This window comes from Antechinus flavipes, chromosome 4 (genome assembly GCF_016432865.1).
Source record: "Antechinus flavipes isolate AdamAnt ecotype Samford, QLD, Australia chromosome 4, AdamAnt_v2, whole genome shotgun sequence".
Classification (NCBI taxonomy): Eukaryota; Metazoa; Chordata; class Mammalia; order Dasyuromorphia; family Dasyuridae; genus Antechinus; species Antechinus flavipes.
The window spans coordinates 450146001-450165872 of NC_067401.1; the positions used below are offsets into that span (position 1 = coordinate 450146001).

The window sequence follows — 19872 nt, forward strand, 5'->3', positions numbered from 1 at the left end:
TCCCTCCCTCCCTCCCTCCCTCTCTCCCTCCCTCTCTCCCTCCCTCCTTTGTTTTTCCCTCCCTCCCTCTCTCCCTCCCTCCTTTGTTCCTTCCCTCCCTCCCTCCCTCTCTCCCTCCCTCCTTTGTTTCTTCCCTCCCTCTCTCCCTCCCTCCTTTGTTTCTTCCCTCCCTCCCTCCTTCGTTCCTTCCCTCCCTCCCTCCCTTCCTCTCTCCCTCCCTCCTTTGTTTTTCCCTCTCTCCCTCCCTCCTTTGTTTCTTCCCTCTCTCCTTTGTTCCTTCCCTCCCTCCTTCCCTCCCTCCCTCCCTCCCTCTCTCCCTCCCTCCTTTGTTTCTTCCCTCCCTCTCTCCCTCCTTTGTTTTTTCCCTCCCTCCCTCCCTCTCTCCCTCCCTCCTTTGTTCCTTCCCTTCCTCCTTCCCTCCCTCCCTCCCTCCCTCTCTCCCTCCCTCCTTTGTTTCTTCCCTCCCTCCCTCCTTCGTTCCTTCCCTCCCTCCCTCCCTTCCTCTCTCCCTCCCTCCTTTGTTTTTCCCTCTCTCCCTCCCTCCTTTGTTTCTTCCCTCTCTCCTTTGTTCCTTCCCTCCCTCCTTCCCTCCCTCCCTCCCTTCCTCTCTCCCTTCCTCCTTTGTTTTTCCCTCTCTCCCTCCCTCCTTTGTTTCTTCCCTCTCTCCTTTGTTCCTTCCCTCCCTCCTTCCCTCCCTCCATCCCTCCCTCCCTCCCTCCTTTGTTCCTTCCCTCCCTCCCTCCCTCCCTCTCTCCCTCCCTCCTTTGTTCCTTCCCTCCCTCCCTCCCTCCCTCTCTCCCTCCCTCTCTCCCTCCCTCTTTTGTTTTTCCCTCCCTCCTTCCCTCCCTCCCTCCCTCTCTCCCTCCCTCCTTTGTTTTTTCCCTCCCTCCCTCCCTCTCTCCCTCCCTCCTTTGTTTCTTCTCTCCTTCCTTCCCTCCTCTCCCCCTCTCTGTGTGTCTCTTTCTCTCCCCCTCTCGATCTTTAGCTCCGCTATGATGCTCCACCACCCAAAGTTGGGGCCTGAGCAGAGTCAGGAAGACCCGAATTCAAAGTCTGCCTCATGCTCTTATTGGCTGGATGACTGGGCAAAGCACTTTGGCTGTTTCCCTGAGCGCCCTCATGGGTGAAATGGGGATAATACCCCCTCCTCCCTGCAGGGTGCTTGTGAGGGCCAGAGGAGAGCATTGCGAAGCACAGTGCCTGGCACACAGCGGGCACTCGATGGGTGCTCGTGGGCTTCGTGCCCTGAGATCAGCAGAAGCAGCCGGGGCCTCCCCGACCATGGCATCCCTTCCCTGGGTCATCAGCTCCCGAAGGCCGTTCCTCCTGGTGCGGGGAGGAGAAAGGAGAAGAAGCCGGGCGTGGCTGAGCTGGGAACCTGGGCCTTCGTGGCTGCTCTTCTCCCCAATGACCACCCTGGGGCTGGGGGTCCCCCTCGGCTCCCCTCCTTGGCCGGCCTCCTCCGGTGGCTGAAGGAAAAGCCTGGGGGCAGAAGGGAGCCTGGGGTCTCTCTCACGGCCCTGCTCCCAGTGGCTGCCCTGCGGGGGTTTCCTCGTGGGGGAGATCTGGCCCTCCGGGAGCGACCCCCCAGCAGGAGAGCACCTTCTCCCCAATCCATTTTCTCCTAGCTGTCCTTCCCATGAGATTTGTTCTGTCGCCCACCTGGATCAATGGGCCGGCTTTGGGAATTGCTACAACTGGCATCTGGAGGGAGAGGAGGACCGAGAACTTGGGATCCTCCCTCCCGACACTGACCCAGCCTCAGAAATCAATTTGACCCTGAAACTCGGCCCCCAGACTCGGGGCCCGGAAAGGATCCAGGAGGCGGCATTCTAGTGGGCAGCAGTGCCGGACACTTGGCCCCTCCCGTTCCTCCTCCTGGCAGGAAATCAGTCTCCCCGGGCAGGAGAAGTCTCTTCTGCCGGCTTCCAGAGCCGGGTCCGGCCCGTCCGTGCTCCACGTGGGAGACAGTCTCCCCAGCCAGGGCTCCCGCCCCGTTTGTTTCAGGGGGTTCTCGAGAGCGCCTTCGGCCTTTACCCTTTATGGGGTCCTTGGGCACGCTTGCTTTCGTGCTGCTGGGGCCAGACCTGAATGATGCTCCCGGTTCTGCTCCCTGTGTTCTGCCTCAGGCTGTCCCTGGAATCCTTTCTCCGAGCTCCTGGTTCTCCGGCACGGTTTAGCCCTTGTCACTTGTGGGCATCCCCCGAGTTCCCCCTTTTTTCCCCCTCCCACAGAAACAAGAGCCCCGCGGGCTCCTCCCAAACGTTTCAGAGTGCAAGGGGGCGGCGAGAATGGAAAGGGTGAGAAGTGGCAGCTTCAGGTTTTTAGGTGAGAGAAAGATGGCAATAAGAGAAGGCGGTTTGCTCGGCCCCCTGGTCGGAGGGGTCACCGAGGCTGACCTGAGCCAGACCCACCACTCACACACCCACCCGGAAATGTCCTGGGCCCTCCCTTCCTTCCGATCCCTCCCCAGTGGGAATCCCTCACTCCATGCCCACCCAAGAGGCCCACAGGCCCTGTTCTCTCCTTCTCCTGAAGGAAGGGGTGGGGTGGGGGCAGTGTGGGGGGCAGGTTGCCCCCACCCCACCCAGCCCTGAGACCTCCAGCCAGTGGGAGCCATTCCTTTGGGTCAATCAAGCCAAGCCTGACCGCCCCCGGGGGATCCACCAGTCAAGCTGCGGCATTTCCGCTGGGATGAGGGAAATCTGTTCAGATGGTCCCGGAGCTCAGCACCCTCGGGAGGGGGGGGGAAGGGGGGCGGTCTAGAAAAGCAACCAGCTGGGGGGGGGGGTCGGGCGCTTGAATGTCTCCCAGCTTGGAGGAAGCCCCCAGCCCTAAGAAAGAATGTCCTGAGCGGGAGAATAAAAAGCACGTCCTGGCTTTGGGGGTCCAGAACTCCCACAAAAGCTGACTGAAATTTCTACGGCAAGCAGAGTTTCTCCCCCAGGATTTCAAGGGCCTCCGCTGTCCTCTCCACCTGGGAAAAGGAAGCCGGCTGTCCCCGGAGCGCCATCGGCCTCTTGCATCTCCCCTCCAGGAAGGAGCTCCCGGCCTCTCGGAGGAGCAGAGTGGGGGGTGACAGGGTGCCAGCCTGTCAATTGGGGTCAGAAGCAACGAGACCCATTGAGGAAAGCAGCCGGCCGGAAACCCAGGCGCGCCCTCACGAGGGGCAACCAGAAGCCGTGGAGAGCACCTCTAGTCTAGCCCCTTCCTGGCGAGGTCTTGAGGGAAGGGGTGTCGAAAATGGCGGGGTGCTAATTATTGTCCCCCAACCTCATCAGGAGTCGCCTGGCTGACTGACTGATAGAAGCAACCGGGAAAGCGCGCTGCGGAGGGCTTAGGAGTTAGTGTCAGAAAGGGAGAAGTTCCTGCGGAGTTTCCCAGCCTGGGGTGCAAGGGAGGCTGGGGGGAGCTTCCGGGCCCCTGCAACAATAGACCGTAGATGGGGGCGGTGGAGGGAAGGGGCCTCAGAGTCCCTCTAGCCTGCCCCCTCCCCTCCCCACTAAGGATCCCACGGGTTCTAAACCCTGCTTCTCTCCGTCTCTCTGCTCTCCCTCCTCGCCCTTCTCCCTTCTGTTTCCCTCTGTCCTCCCCCTCTCTCCATCCCTCCTTTCCCTGTCCCGTATCCGGCTCCCCGTCTGACTCCCTCTCTAAAACCCCAAGCGAACCAAACCGTCACCCCCTCGGCACCGGTCCCCGCGGGCTCAGGTTTGTCTTTGTTTCGTAAGGATTGCACACTCTGTCACCAGCGCGCCCGGGGACTGGCTTTCCTTTCTACCCACAAGACACCAGCCTCAGAGGAACCCTGACCCCCGGGGCCCTGACAGCCGCTGTGTCTGTCCTGAAGCTTCCCATGGTCCCTGGGGAACTGCGCAGCCGATAGGCCACGCCTCTGAAACGCCCCGCAGTCTTTGCAGCATCCTTCGGACTGCCACTTTTCTTCACTTGAATCTTCTTTGTTATAATTAGCTGCAACCTGCCATAATTGATTTTTATTTATTATATGATTTATTAAAACATTTTTGTTATAAAATATAAAATCTTGTAAAGTTTTCTACAAATTCAGTGAACCAGCATCCCAGATTGGCAGATTCTCTTAATTCATGATACCTCTGAGCACGATAGACTGGTTCTATTTCTCTCTTAAAGCTACAGGCCTCTCCTGCCCACCTCCTAAATTTTCTTAGCTGAGGGGGAAAATGTCTCAACCTCCCCTTTTGTTGGCTCTGACACTGGAAAGTTAGATTGGGGGGGGGGTTCCAGCTGGGTTGCTGCTTTTAATCCCACCTCTTGGTCTGCACTAGCTATCGTCGACCACTTTAAGGTTTGCAAAGTGCTTTACAACTCTTTTCTCATTCAGTGTGCACAAGTACCTTGACATGGAACCGCTGTTATTATTCCCTTTTTACAGCTGAGGAAACTGAGTCAGAGAGGGGTGGAGGGCCTGGCCAGATTTGAAGTTGAGACTTCCTGCCTCCTAGTTCTGGTACCCTATGTCTCCACCCACGCTACATTCTAAGTTCAATATTTAGAACTTTGTTTCCTATGTGCAGCATTTTATGGGATTATGATTTTTAACCCATCTTCTAAACCATTTTATCTTTATGGAAGAATGCTGTCCATTTACATTTAACATTAAAATGTTTGAAGGGAACTTTGACTGTATCGGATTATTTCAATAGGGCAAAAGGCCTTCTGTCAATGCATATTAATATGTAATTAAAAGGCCTTCTGTCAATGCATATTAATATGTAATTAAAAGGTCTTTTGTCAATGCATATTAATATGTAATTAAAAGGCCCTCTGTCAATGCATATTAATATGTAATTAAAAGGCCTTTTGTCAATGCATATTAATATGTAATTAAAAGGCCCTCTGTCAGTGCATATTGCTATATAATTGAGCCACCCTGCAGTTTCTAATATTGGAAAGTTTTCTAAGGACGACTAGAGATTCGGTGATTTCCGTAGCCTGCATGCATCCAAGGCAGCCCTTGAATCCGGATTTTTCTGCTCTAGAAGCCAGCTTCCTGCTCACTACACCCTCCTGCCCCCTTTGTCATCATTTGTTTTGTTGGAAGGAAGCTACAAATGACTTGCTCTCTGCTCGGTTTTCCATTGAGGTCACTTCCCCGCTGTCTGGCTTTTGGGGGTCCACAACCCACCCGAAGCTTGCGTGGCCAGAGGGGCTCCAAGGACGCCTCCACTGTCCATCTCTAGCCAGGAAAAGGTATCCTGGGCCAATGCCAGGGGCTTTGCCCTCGGCGCCTGGCTTCTTTCTTAGCTGATGCTTCCCTTGGAAGATGCTCCTCTGCCCGGGAGCTTCGGAAAGGGCTGAGAACTGGCTGCCAGGCTGCCCGCTGCCCAACAACTGCCTGCAGGAGCACCCAGAGGTCTGGATAGAGCGTTCGCGGCCACGGGGCAGGAGGGCTTGTGGCAGGGCAGGCAGAGCCGGCTACGGGGGACTAGACCACGTGCAGGGGCACGGAGGGGAGGGAGGTGCATTCGGACGTGCAGCAGAGCAGGAATCGGTTCTCGGCAGCTCGTGCCTTGGGCCCAACAATGAAGCTCCCCGCTGGGCAGCGCTGCCCACGGAACCACCCACGACAGCAAATGGAGAGGGGGGGTGCGGTGAGTGAGCTCCCTCACGCGGCGGTCGCCTTTCTAGGGACGAGACGGTGATAACGGCACCATGGCCGGAGCTGGCGGGAGGCTCCGAAGGAGAACCTGGCAGGGGCAGGGCGCCCCCAAGGGGGGGGTCCGCAGCCGCTGTGGTCTGCCTGTGAGACTGGCCGGTCGACCAGAGCGGGAAACGTCGGCCGTCGGCTGGAGAAGCCGGCCCTTCCTCGGGCTGCACTGCCGAGGGTCCCGCCTGTTAAAGAGAAGGGGCCGGCGTCGGGCTCCCACGGGCGCTGCCCAAAAGGCCATTTTACGGAGAACTCGCCCAGGGCAGCGCCACGGGGCCGCCCAAGGTCTCCCAGAGTGATGCTTGCCCGAGGGAGGGGGCCCGGGACACGCCGGGGCCCTCGAGAGCAGAACTGAAGGAGCTCGAGGTCAGAGCGAGAGGTCTCAGAGAGAGACCTCAGAGGGTCAGGCTGGGAGAGCCTTCCCAGCTCGGCCGCTGCCATCAGCCACAGGCAGCCGGAGCTTGGCCCTTTGGGCCTCTGAGGCTGGGCAGCCACGGCCCCTGCTCCCTGCACCTCCTTTCTCTCTCTTCCTGGCATGAAGTGTTAGCTAGGGAGAAGCGCCCACTCAGGGCCCCAGAACTGCGGAGCCCGGTGTCTGAGGCTGACCTCCCGTCCTCCCGGCTCCAGGGCCGGTGCAGCTGCCCCGGGCCCCCGGCCTCGCAGCAGCATTAAGGAAGTCCTTTAAAAGGTCGCCCTGGCTCTGGTCTGCAGGAGGACCCTCTCTGACCCTCAGCCCCGCCCCCAAAGGGCCCCCGCCTGATCCCGGGGCCCAGCCTCCTTCCTCCTGCCCTGGGGGGGTCAGCCCTTGGATGGCTTTGGTTAATGGTCCCCAAAGGGCCCCCGACTGATCCCGGGGCCCAGCCTCCTTCCTCCTGCCCTGGGGGGGTCAGCCCTTGGCTGACTTTGGTTAATGGTCCCACCCCGAGAAGGGCCAGGGCCCCCCACTGATCCCGGGGCCCAGCCTCCTTCCTCCTGCCCTGGGGGGGCTTTGGTTAATGGATTACTGGAGTTACCCTAGTGCATTTCACCTTTGGTCAGCTGGCAGGGAGAAACCCCGGAGGGAGGGGTCAAAGAGCGGGCCAAGGGCTTAAAGAAAAGACCCTCCCGGGGGGCTCTCGTCCTGCTGGGTGGAGCTCTCCGGAGCCCTGGCCTTGCTCAGTTCGGACTGACAGCGTTCCTCCTGAGAAACCCTTGCAATGGGGGCTTCGCTCCTCTGTCTCACTGAGAGAAACCCCACGGGTAAATTTCCCCCACAAGAGACGGCTCGTGATGAACATTTTGCTAAGTTCTCTTCAGGACTGAGCCCAGGGGGGGCTCTCTCTTGCTCTTCCTCCTCCGCCCTCCTTCTAACGGTGCCATCTGCGGCTCTGACCCGTCCCTCAACGCTTCCTCCCACCTCGAGGAGATTCTCCTTTCTCGGGACTGATTGGGTCTTTTCCCTTTGCACGCTCCCCCACTCTAGCTCATGTTTCCCGCTGTCCAGCGCATGTAGCCCCTTCCCCTAAAGAAATACCTTTCGTGAGAGTGGGCAACGCGCCCGTGCGCTGGTTTGTGCTGCTGCTATCCCAGCCTCCTCGTTGCTGAGCGCCGGGCGCTCCTTAGCTGGGTCTCCAGGCCCACCCTGCTCTGGAGGGGAGGGTCACGGCCATCCGTCCCTCCCCAGATAGACCGGGATTCGATCGGGATCGTTGGGACGCTGCCCTGTGGTTGATGAAGAGCTCTGGCCGGGAGGAGGAGAAACGCCGGCTCTGCCATTGGCTTTGTGGGCGGGTCACTGCCGCTCCTGCCCTGGGACTGCCTGGGTGGTGGCCGGCCAAGGGGCACAGTCCTTACGAGCGGATAGTGAAGGCTTTGTCCAGGCCCTTCTAGGAGCTGGCAGAGTGTCTGGAGGGCTGAGCCGGAGCCCCCGAGCGGGAGCCCCCGAGCCGGAGGAGGAGCTGAGCCGGAGCCCCTGAGCGGGAGCCCCCGAGTGGGAGGAGGAGCTGAGCCGGAGCCCCCGAGCGGGAGCCCTCAAGTCCGAGCCCCCGAGCCGGAGCCCCCGAGCGGGAGCCCCCGAGCTGGAGCCCCCGAGCCAGAGCCCCCGAGCCGGAGGAGGAGCTGAGCCGGAGCCCCCGAGCCAGAGGAGGAGCTGAGCCGGAGCCCCCGAGCGGGAGCCCCCGAGCGGGAGCCCCCGAGCCGGAGCCCCCGAGCCGGAGCCCCCGAGCGGGAGCCCCCGAGCCGGAGCCCCCGAGCCGGAGCCCCTGAGCCGGAGCCCCTGAGCGGGAGCCCCCGAGCTGGAGCCCCCGAGCCAGAGCCCCCGAGCCGGAGGAGGAGCTGAGCCGGAGCCCCCGAGCGGGAGCCCCCGAGCCGGAGCCCTCGAGTCCGAGCCCCCGAGCGGGAGCCCCCGAGCCGGAGCCCCCGAGCCAGCTTTGGCTACATTGCACTTCGAGGGCATAGGTTCACTCCTTCCCTCTTGCCCCTCTCTGTCTGGAGGCTTGCTAGGGAGAGGCAATGGCGAGTCCTGCACCCTCCCCGTGGCCCATAAAGCAAGAGGGAGGGCTGGCTTTGTCTTTTTAGGTGGCGAGGATGGACTAGGCCTGAGCCATGGAGGGCCGGTAGAGTCCATGCTGCCGCATGCCCCTCCACAAAGGAGCTGTGGGGCTCCCACTCTTCCCTTGGGAGACACTCGACGGCCTGAGGGGTAGACTCTCAGTCACGCAACATTTATTAAGCGCCTGCTATGGGCCAGGTGTTCCACTAAGCCCCAGATCAAGTGGAAGTCTAGATCAGCAGCCCCCCCAGGGACCAAGAACCTCCCCCCGGGGGCTCGGATACCATTGGCCTAGAGGACGAAAACCAGTCTCCTTCCCTGGCCCATGAAGGAGCACAACCCTCCCGACTCTAACCCTACTCGTGGCCATTTATTCCCTGTTTTAGCCAAACTGGAGATTTCATCTCCTGCCTTGATGCGCGCCCCCAAGCCTCCCCTCTCTTATGAATTACACTCTGTCCTCAGAGTGCTCAGAAATCCTCCTCCTCCCAGGCTCAGTTCAGGATTCTCCTTTGTGCAGCCACCCCGATCTTCTTGACCATCACCATTCTCTTTGTCATTTCTTTTTCTGTTTCTTTCCCTCCTTCCCGCCTCTTTTTTCTTTCTCCTCTTCCTTTCTCTCTCTTCCTCCTTCTCACTGTGTCCTCCTTTCTTCCTTCCTGTTTCTCTGTTTTCTTGATCGGGTCTCCTTAGAAACTATTCACAAGCCTGATCCCACTGCAGATCAACACAGATCTGCAGTTCTAAAAGCCTGAGAAATAACCCTAAATAATTTGTATAAATTTGTATATAAGCAATATACATATGTATATATAAATACTATAAACACACAATATAATATGCAATATACTCTACAACTTGTGGGGTTTACTTCTCTTCCCCCTCCTGGCAGCTCAGTCTCTGGGGGAGAGGGGATTAGGTTCATCGCCTAGCTCTGTTTCTAGAAGGCGTCCAGTCCCAGGCACCTGCTTCTTGGGTTTCCTACCGAGTTGGTTTGTTATAACATCGGCCCTGGGGTCATCACGGCCCCACTCCCAGACCCAGTGGCCCGGCCCCTGAAACTGAGGACAAATAATACAGAACAGAGATCAGCGCACCCGGGCCCATTTCTTGGAGTGGAGAGAGGGAGAGAGCAAGAGGAGGAAGTCCCGCCCTGTTACTGATGTAGGCAAGCTATAGACACACAGAGTCCACAGACACAACGAGAGAGGCCAGTGGAAAGATGCAGCCCCCAGTGCGCTGCCCTAGCCACGCAGAGCAGCCCCGTCAGGTGATGTAGATTCGCCCAGGACCAACCTCCGGGTTACCCGCGCATACATGGGCGATATGCACATACATACACTCACATACGCATGGAAACACACACATGTGTATAAAACATCCTTCTTGCCCAGGGAGTCCTCTCTTGTAAGACGTTATTAGACAATCAACCAAAAAACGCCATTCAGCAAGATTAGTGGGTCCCCTCAAGTGTCTGACGACGTAGTCGGTATCAGGTAGCCATGGCCCTCCACATCTGAAAAGCAGGGTCGGGGGGACACGGAGGAAGCTGTGTGCCAGGGAGTGAAGGCACCAGCCCCATTGCGGGCATTAGGTGTCTCCCCGCGTGGAGGAGCCGGAGCCTGATCCTAGCGGCTGTGATGATGGGTAATGGAAACACCTTAAGAGATCCGGGAATGTGCATAGACATTTCACACCTGGCTCTTACTCTAACTCCACGGTGACTAGGAGGCTTTTGGTTGGCTGAGGAGTCTCTCCAAGAGTATAAATGCCCTGGGGAATGTCTGCCCCCTCTCTCTTGCCAGAACACTCCCATTGTTCTGACTCCTTTCTCGATGGCATCTGGTATGAGGGGATGTCACCCTCGCACCCTCTTCCTCTGAGTGTAACATGTGCCTCCGGAGGATGGGGCTCTGCTTTCCTCAGATTTGGTCATTTGTTTTAGATGAAGAAGAGATTAAAGAAGAAAAAGATAAAGACCCTCCAGGTATCTCAGTGTCTCAGTACGAGGGAGTCAAATCTATTTGCGTTTTGCTGCCAGCTCAGAACTGACATCTGGAGGATTGAGGAGAGAACTTCAGGACCCAGCTTAGCTTTAGATTTTTCTTTCTTTCTTAATAATATTTTGTTTTTCCCCAATTATTTGTAAAGGCAAGTTTTAATGTTCGTTTAAAAGTGTTTGAGTTCCAAGTTTTCTCCCTCCTTTCTCTTCTCTTCAGAGAGGATAAGCAGTTTGGGATAGGTTACACAGGTGCAATCAGGCCAAAGTCATTGCCATTAGGCCTTAGAAAACAAGGCAAAAGGGGAGGGGAAATCAGATGAAAAACAGGACGCTTCTGTCTGCATTCAGACCCCACCAATTTTTTCTCTGGAGGAGGATAGCATTTTTCAAACCGAGTCCTTTGGGACTGTCTTATATCATTGTATCGCTGAGCTAACTCATTAAGTGGTTGACCACGGCAGTGCACAATGTTCTCCTGGTTCTGCTCCCTTCCCTTTGCATCAGTTCATGAAAATCATCCCACAGCTTATTTTTAAAAATAAATTTTTACTGATGGTCTCTCTTTGTCCCATATGCCCCTCCCTCTCTCCCTCTCAGAGAGCTAACCCCCCCGAGAGGCCACCTGTAAACCCAACGGACCTCTTCTCTGCACAATTGTGGACATGGGCTTGTGGTCTTCGCTGGCGGGGCTCTGCTCGAGCTGCTGGAGACCTTCCCTGCCGCGCCCCCCTCTCCCTCCCCTCCTCCTACTCTTCCTCCACCTCCTCCTCCTCTTCCTCCTCCTCCCCCTCGTTCCTAGTCCCGGCTAGGACTCAACGCATCTGCTTCATCCCTCGGTCCCAATTTCGAAGCTTTATCCAGGGGGCTGGGGGCGGGGCTGGGGCGGGGCTGGGGGCGGGGCGGGGCGGGGCGGGGCTGTCCTTGCTCTGGCCTCCAAGTGGAGCCAGAGCGCCGCCCAGAGCCAGGCCAACCCGAGGGTTCGCGCCCCCAAAACGTTGCCCGAACGCTGCTGTCTCTTAGGGTCGTCAGGCTTCCCGGGGAAGCCACGGGCACAGACTGGACAAGGGGATCCACCTCCTGCTAGGACCGGTCATTGCTTCCACCCACAGGCGACTTCGGAGTCCCGAGGGGCCAGGGGACTGAAGGCTCGGCGTACAGCAGGCGCTTAATAAATGCCCGCGCCCCCAGGGCGGCTAGGAGCGCTTAAGCTCCCCGGAAAAGGTCGGCGCCAAAGCAAAGTGGGAGAGCCTCCCTGACTGTCCCCACTGCCGGGCGAGCAAAAAGCATGAATCGAACTCCTCTGGGGACCAACAGCCCTCAAGGAGCTGCCAATCAGGTCTCAACCAGAGCAAGGCAGAGCTAGCGGGACCCCTGGCCCCGCCCTCTCCCGAGCCCCGCTCCTCAGGTGGGTTCCCGTCTCCCAGGAACTCGGCCCGGGGGCGGGGCTCGCTCTTCTCTCCTCCCCTTCCCTCTGGCCGTGTGTTCCTTCCCGGGGGACTAGGCTTGCTCCCTGATCCCCTCTCCCTCCCCTTCTCAGGGACTTGTGCACCTGCCTACCAGCCCGTGGGCGGGGCTCGCTCCCCTCCTCCCTCTTCCTTCCTCCCTCCTCCCTTCGGAGCGGTGTGCTCCTGCGCACCAATCCGGGGTCGGGGTTCATTCCTTTCTCCCCTCCCCCCCTCCGGGCCGAGTGCGCCTGCCCACCAGTCCGGGAACGAGGCTCGTTCCCTTCTGCCCTCCCCCCTCCGGGCCGTGTGCGCCTGCCCAGCGTCAGGGGGCGGGATCGCTCCCCACTCCCCTCCCTCCTCCCTTCAGGGTGGTGTGCGCCTGCCCACCAGCCCGGGGGCGGGGCTCATTCCCTTCTCCCCTCCCCCCTCCGGGCCGTGTGCGCCGGCCTACCAGCCCGGGGACGGGGGCTCATTCCCTTTTCCCCTCCCCCCTCCTCCCCTGGAGCCGAGTGCGCCGGCCCACCGGCCCGGGGGCGGGGCTCGCTCCCTTTCCCTCTCCCCTTCTTCCACCCCCCATCCCTTCTTTCCCCTTCCTCTACTCCCTCCCCTCCCCCTCTCCTTCCCCCCCTCCCCGCCCCGCCCTTCCCGGCTGGGCTCGCGGCCCCGGAAGGAGGCAGGCGCGGCAGCAGCGGCGGCGACAGCGGCAGCGGCAGCGGCAGCGGCGGCGGGACGCTACGCAACGAGGCGAGACGTGGGCCCCGCCGTGGGCCGTGGGCCGTGGGCCGTGGCCGGCGCTGGAGGCGGGGCCGCGGCGGCGGCGGCGGCGGCGGGCCGGAGCGGCACCAGCTCTCGCTGCCGCGGCGTGGATCCCGAGCGACCGTGACCGTGACCGTGACCCGGAGCGGTGAGCAGGGGCCGGGGGCGGGGCGGCGACGCCGGGGGCACCTGCGCGCGGAGGGGGGACGGGACCGCCGCAGCCCTGCTTGCCCTCGCTGCTGCCCTTGGCGAGCACTTAGTGAGTGCCTGCTGTGTGCGAAGGGGAGGGGGAGGGGGGAGGCCTGCGACTCCGGGGTGGCGAGGGTCCAGCTCGCTGGAGCTGGGGTCTGCGGGTGTGGGCGTTTGGGGGCCGCTCTCCCCTCGGATGAATGGCCCGAGGTGGGGGCCCGGGGCAGGCTGGCTTGCAGCCCCACGGTGGGCGGCCCGGGCCGGGCAGGGAAGTGAGCTCTGCTCTGGAGGATCCCTTTGACAGAGGCCGGGACCCCGGGAGGAGGAGGGGAAGGGTCTCTCAGTGGTTTGGGGTAACGAAGGAAAGACTGAAGGCCGCGGAGGCGCCCTAGAGGACGCCGGTGCAGCTCAGAGGAGAGAGGACGGGTCATCTGCACAGTAGGCTGAGAAGGGTCGGCAAGAGTCGGGGGCGCGCACTGGGGGCTGCAGCAGGTCTTCCGCTGGCAGATTCTGTAAGGGCCCGCCCGAGATGCTCGCCACCTGGGATGGGGGCCGGGCACAGCCGCTCCGAGCCTCGGGAATGGCAGGGGGCTACATTAGGGGGCCCTGCCCTCCAGGGGCTTCCGCAGGGCAGAGCCAGCCTTTTCTTTCCGAGGAGAACCAGTGCCTGTCTCCTGGGGAGCTGCGGGAAGGGTGGGACGAGATGGAAGCTTGGTGGGCCCCTCCTGGTCTCCCTGGGCCACCTGTCAGGTGACCATGGCGGGAGGGATGAGCCAGGGACCAGGAAGCTGAGGAAGGGCTGTAGTCCGTGGCTTCAAGGGACGGAGGGGAAGGAAGACAGAAAAAGCCCTGCCTCCGCCCTTGTGAGAGCAGGCTGGGGGGGCCTGTCTGACCATGGGGGGCAGCTTTCTCAGCGGGAGGAGCCGCAGGGCCAGGGACGCTAGGTGTGGGTTGGGCATTTAATACCGGCCTGTAACGACAGGACTCCCGCACCGCCTAGCCACGGGGAAGGGGCAAGTTTTCCCGTTGCCTGATGGTGGGCCCTGGCCCCCAAGTGCAGAGTGGGAGCGAGAACCCACGGCGCCGAGTCCCTGAGGCTGAATGACTCCCTGGGGGCTCACCCAGGAGGCTGTCTGGGGGACAGCTGTCATGCAGGCCCTAAGTCTGTGGCCGGACCAGACTCCTAGCCCGGGTGCGAGTCCCGCCGCTGCTGGCCGCTGCTTGGCTCCACCCTTCGAAGGTCTGGGGTGAGCATCCGAACCAGACTCAGTCCCCACGGTTTTAGAGCCGGTTTGGGCAAACGAGAAGCAGCCTGGGGGGAGGAGAAAAACGGAGAAATGGGGTCCTGGCGCCCCCTCAGAAAGAGCGGACGTTCCTGTGCGTGGGATCCGTTAGGTGAGGCAAAGTAGTAGAAAGGGGCAGGGAGACCCTGGCAGACCCTTGAGAGGGAGGCCGGCGATAGGAGGGATTTTCTGTGAGGAAGCTCAGTCAGCGTGTGCTAAGGGAGACCTTGTCCCAGTAAATTGCCCTCGGGCAGCGAGGGGGATGGGGGCATGCTGAGCCCCTCCAGGGAGACTGCGCAGGGGAGGTTGGGGCGGCTGTTCAGCAGGGAGGAAAAGGTTTGGGGTGCTCACTGCAGGAATTTGTTTCAGGACGATTGCCTGAATATCTTGAAAGAGATGATCAGGTCTTTGAACTGGGAGGAAGCCTGATGGTGAAAATCCAGTGTGTTGAGTTCATTTAAAAAAACGTTAAGCACCTGCTGCGCTCAGGCCTTGTCCCGGGTGCTGGGAATAAATACAAAAAGAGAAATCCACTGTTCCTCCTGGCAGGGGGGACTTCTAGTTGGGAGAAAAGGCATCCAAGTGTGAAATCTCAACTATGGAAAGAATAACCTAGATTTCCAAGAGTAATTTCCAGGAAGGAGGACACAAGTCTCGCACAAAGGACAATTTTGCTGTTTTTGTTTAGTTATTTTTATTCATTTCATGAAATATTTCCCACTTGCATGTAAAAAAAGTTTTTAAACCATCTCTTTCTTATAATAGCTTTTTATTTTCAAACTACATGCAAAGGTAGTTTTCAGCCTTCACGTTTATAAAACCTTGGATTCCATATTTTTTTTCCCTCCCTTCCCTAAACAGCAAGTAATCCAATATAGGTTAAATGTGTGCTATTCTTCTATACATATTTCCACAATAATCATGCTGCACAAGTAAAATCAGATCAAAAAGGAAAAAAAAATGAGAAAGAAAAAAAAAAAACAAGTAAACAACAACCAATGAGGTGCAAATCTACATTGTCATTCACACTCGGTCCCCACAGTCCTCTCTCTGACTCTTCCTCACAAGTCCATTGGAACTGGCCTGAATTACGTCCATCAGAATTGATCTTCACGTAACCTTGTAAGTGCCGCGTACAAGTTCTCTTGGTTCTGCTCACGTCGCTCAGCATCAGCTCATGCAAGTTTCTCCAGGTCTCTCTGAAATCATCCTGCCGACTGGATAATCATTCATAAAAATGTTGAGTCCCAGATTTTCTCTCTCTTTCCCTTGCCCCCCTTTTTTGAGAAGGCAAGGAATTTTATTTTGCTTATAGGATGAGCTCGTACAAAACAGATTTCCCTCTTAGTCACTTTGCAAAAGAAAAATGCACATGCACACATATACCTCCAAGAAAAATAAAGTTTAAAAAATTTGGCTTCATTCTGCACTCAGAATCCATCGCCCCTCTCTGGAGGGGAGCATTGCTTATCACAGGTTCTTTGGAATCGTCCTGGGTCCTCGTCTTGATCTGAAGGACAGAGTTTTTCACATTCGAGTGTTGCTGTTAGTTGCAAAATGTTCTGGTTCTGCTCATTCCGTTTTTCATGTGTTCATATAAGCCTTCCCAGGTTTTTCTGAAGCCATGAAGGACAATTTTGTCATTAAGCATAAGATTTTTTTTAAGTCATTCAAAAATTATTGAGATTATTATTTTTTTTAATTACATAGAATGATGCTATTTAAATTGCAAATACCCACAGGAGAATTAAAGCAAATTTTCAGAATATGTTTAGACATATCAAAGTTGCCCAGGTGATTTAAAATCTGCATCTCTGTCTAAGCTATCCAAATATAACAATCGAATAAGCCAAAGTGAATGAAGCTCAGCATGTTTCCTTCTAGAAACAAAATGTAGCCAGTCACATGGATCCCGAGTAATGCTAATTTAATATTTTAAAAGATTTCTATTTTAATCCTGTGTGAACAACCTTTTTTCCAATAACATGCCAAAGGCTTGCTTATTAAGTTTCTTCCATTTTTTTCAAGTTTACCTTTAATAAGAGATTTCCATGTTTAAAAGATAGGAAAAGGGGGAGCACAGAGGAAGGGTGAGGAATAGTGGAACAGGGAATGCGGGAGAGAAGGGGAGAAAGTGGTGATGGGCATAGAGGAAACCTCAGCTGTGGGATCAGATTCATCGAATTATCTGTCCCTGGCGAAGTGGAGGGTTGGGGGAGCAGCTGAAAAGGCAGATGGGGAGGATCCTGGGCTTGACCGCTTTTCCCCAGGTTCTCCTCCTTGCTCCTTTGGGCTCAGCCATGGAAAAGCAATTGAGAGAAGTTTCTAGACAAACTTTTTTATATTCTGGAAGAGCTTAGGCCCAGTTTCCTGCCAGTTCTGTGCTTCAGGGCCATCCCTGGACCCTCTCAGTGCCTCCAGGTGGTTCTCTTCTAATTAATCACTGCTCTGGAGCCACAGTTGTCCCCCTAAGAAACAGCTCAGATGCCTAAGAAAGGCTAGGGTCTCTGGGGTCACCTTGGGACAGTGCTGGGTCGGTTAGGAAGCCTGAGCTTGAGTTCAGTTCTTGCCTCGGACAGCTGCTGAGCGCACCAGTCCGCCCTGTCTGCCTCGGCTTCCTCATCTGTAAAATGGGGACGATCATAGCAGCCACCTCCCAGGATTGTGGCGAGTATGGCATGAGAGCCCATATGTCAAATGCTGCCCAGGTGCACACTGTGATTGTCGTCATCTCCCCTCATAGAGCAGCCGTCTGGGCAGTCTGCTTTTGCATCTGCATGGATAAAGAACCCAGGAAATCAGCTTTTTGTCCCTTCCCAGCCGAAGAGTCGGCCTTGGCAAGCACAGACTGTGTGGAAATGCCCTGGATGAGGGCCATCCATTCTCTTCTTAGATAACATTTCATCACCCTTACTAGGATTAAAACGATAATTAAAAAAAAAAATACATAGAGGAAAGTGTAAAATCTTGACTAAAACACTTGGCATTTGGCAAAGTGAAATGAGTATTATTCTTTTGCTTTGTGTCCAAATGTCCAAGCACATTTCGGCTGCTGGAAGGCTGCTAATGAGCCCTCCATTGCTCCATCCTGTACTCTTCCTCTGCTCCATGCTCTGCCCCTAGGGTGTGGATTCTAGGCTACCCTGCTCTGTACCCTAAGAAGCATACTATCCCCCCCAATCAGATCTTCCCTCTTTTCTCTGGACTTTGTGCTACTAGGGGGTCCTTGGGTAGCTTGTAGTCTGTGGCCATTTCGCTTTCCCCAGACCATGCCAACTTGTCTCTGCCAGCGTTACTCCAAAGAACCTTTGATGATTTTAAACCTTTCCTGGGTAGAACCAGGCACTTCGATGAGGCACAGAAGGCCGGTTTTGTCCTGGAAGCCCCCAAAAAGGTTGAGAGACGGGTGATTTTGCTCCCAGCCACCGGCCCATGCCGCCACCAACCAACCAGCAACAGGCAAATGCAGGGAAAAGAGAAGACACTTTTGTAAAGGAGTCTTTGTGAACGTCTCAAGGAAATGGTCCCCCCAACTTTGGCTTCATCCTGCCAAGTTGACAAGCAGGGGCCGTGTCCTGAAAGCACCATGAATCTCTGAGCGTGAAGAAAAAGACCCTTAAATTATGGGAGAAGAATCAAATAAAAATGAACAGAGAATGCCAAATGGGAAGATGAGAAATTTGCCAGGTAGTCCCACCTAGAAATGGCTCAGATTCTCTGCTGATCAGACATGCAGAAAAAGAAGTCTGACCAACAACGGCCGCTCATCAGATGGACAGAGGGAAAGCCTTAGCCCCTTCCATCCCACAGGCCCTTTGGTCCCCCTGCCTCTGACCCCTCTTGGGAGAGGCCTTCGCCCATCCTCGGCCCACTTGGGCCCTCGAGATCTGGGGAGCCCCGAGGTTCACGGTGATGGGACAGGTTTGCTGAAGCATGGGTGTGTGATATGTGGGTGTGGGTATGGTGCAGAGGCCCCTCCAGAAGGGTTCAGTGCCCTCTGATGCCTCCTTTCTGGGACAAGACTTGGCTCTCGACCCAGATGTGACTCTTGGTCTGGACTCATCTCTTGGTTTGGACTTGACTCTAGGTCTGGACTCGGCTCTTGATGTGCACGGGGCTCTGCTGCAGGATGCAGCCGGGGTTCTCCTTCCCTGGTCTCCTGTGGCAGGCCTGGTGGGCTGCTCTCCCCACCCTGGCTGGGTGCTTTTATTTAGGGTCATTTGTCTGAGTGGGCGTCATCCGGGTGTCCCCATCATGTTCCTGCTTCCTTGTTGTTACAGCAACGCAGGATGGGGTTGCTCTGGAGGTAGTTGGGCCTGCGGAAAGGAGGAAGTTTCTCCTCCAAGATCTTACACTTGTATCCCCCACTTCACAAGTGGAGACCCAGCAGTGGGGGGTCAGGTGAGCAGGAGCCTGGGGCGTTTGGTCAGGGCTCCCTGGGAGTCAGAGGCAGCCTTCTGGGCTCCAGGGGAAAGGCCATGCCCATGGCTCTGGGCTCAGTGAGCCCCAGTGACTTTCAGAGCCCTGGCTGAGTGTGCTTTTTCCCTCCTTGGAATGATCTTTTCCATATTTTGTATGAAATGGTTGGTGAGCCCATTTCTCCCCCTCCCCAAAAGTGCCTGGTGCGATAGGGCAGCTTTGAGTGCAGGCTCATGGAGGTCAGGGAAGGGACTGGGATGTTGACACTGCCCAGCGTCCGAACGACCTTCCTGTGGCAGAGAATGGACTGGTTTCGTTTGCCCCAAGAGCCCTTGGACCTTGGCTCTTTCAGGCCTTCAGAACTTGGATGGTGAAACTTTGTTTTTTAACTGTCAGCTTCCATTGTGGATTGAAAAGTTAACTTTTTTCTGAGGTGGGTCAGTCACTAACCAGTATTAAGTACTTACTAGATGCCAGGTGCTGTGCTAAGTGCTGAAGATTCAAAAAGAAGCATGAGGCAGCCTCCCTTTTTCAGGGGAACCCTTGGTCTGAATAGGGAGGGCTCCTTCAGCTTGCCAGAGCCCCAAGAGACAGAAAAGGTTGGAGCTTCCTGTCAGCAGAGACTTACTTCCTCACCCCAGAGCCAGCGCTCTCTAAGGAGAACGAGCTGTTTTGGGGGGGATTCCTGTGGGGTACGGCCTAGTTGTCTCCCAGCTTAATCCTGGGACATGTAGCACCTTGGCTGCTTGGCCAGCATTCTGGACTCATGAAGGTTTGGGAAATATTCTCTGGGAATGAATTTGAAGGGAATTACGGAAAGAGTCTGTGTGGCAAAGCAGCCAGAGAGAGGCTGGGGATAGATATGTGTGTTCTGGGACCTGGGAGTGCCTTTATGTCCCTTCCTTCTTCAGGTTCTGTTAGCCAGCTCTGGCTATCTGGGGACTGACCTCCTTGGGGCTCAGCAATTAAAACAAAAGCCGGAGGTTCCTGGGTTATCTCTGTCAGTCTAGAGTGTTTGGAGACAGGATCCCATTTTGTAGGATTCACCTTGTGGAAAGAGGAAGACAGAATATTTTTCAGGAAATTCTCCCAGAGGAAGCAGTTCCCTGTAGGGCAAATACAGGTATGCAGTGGACATCGAGGATTTGGGGGAAGCTGGTTTTGCCTCTTAACATTTTTTCACAAGAGTTTCTTGGGGTGCTGAAGGATAGTGAGCAAAACAAGGAAAATCTTTATTTCTTTTGGGGCTCAAACATGAGATGACATGAACATCTTTATGTGCTTTCTCATCTTTTTATATCCACCAGGCTCTTGAGCTGGATTTTTCTCATTTGACTACAGCTAGCTTTAATTTCTTCATTTGAAAACTGTCTGTTCATATCCTTTGCCCATTTATCAATTGGGGAATGACTCGTATTCTTATATATTTAACTCAGTTCTCTATTTGAAGCAATAAGTTTTTATTAGAGATACTTGCTGGAAAAATATCCCTCAGTTTCCTTCTTTCCTTCTAATCTTGTTTGCATTGGTTTTGCTTGTACAAAACCAAATTATCCATTTTC

At 56.2% G+C, this 19872-nt stretch overlaps 1 protein-coding gene across 2 annotated transcripts in view; it reads left to right on the forward strand.

Annotated features, from left to right (window-relative positions):
* Positions 1 to 12452: 12452 nt before the first annotated feature.
* The window catches only part of USP33 (ubiquitin specific peptidase 33), a 43365-nt gene continuing 35945 nt past the window's right edge, over positions 12453 to 19872 (forward strand). For both annotated transcript variants that reach the window (XM_051999374.1, XM_051999375.1), the window contains exon 1: positions 12453 to 12567. The gene's annotated coding sequence lies outside the window, so the exon portion shown is untranslated. The remainder of the gene's footprint in view (positions 12568 to 19872) is intronic.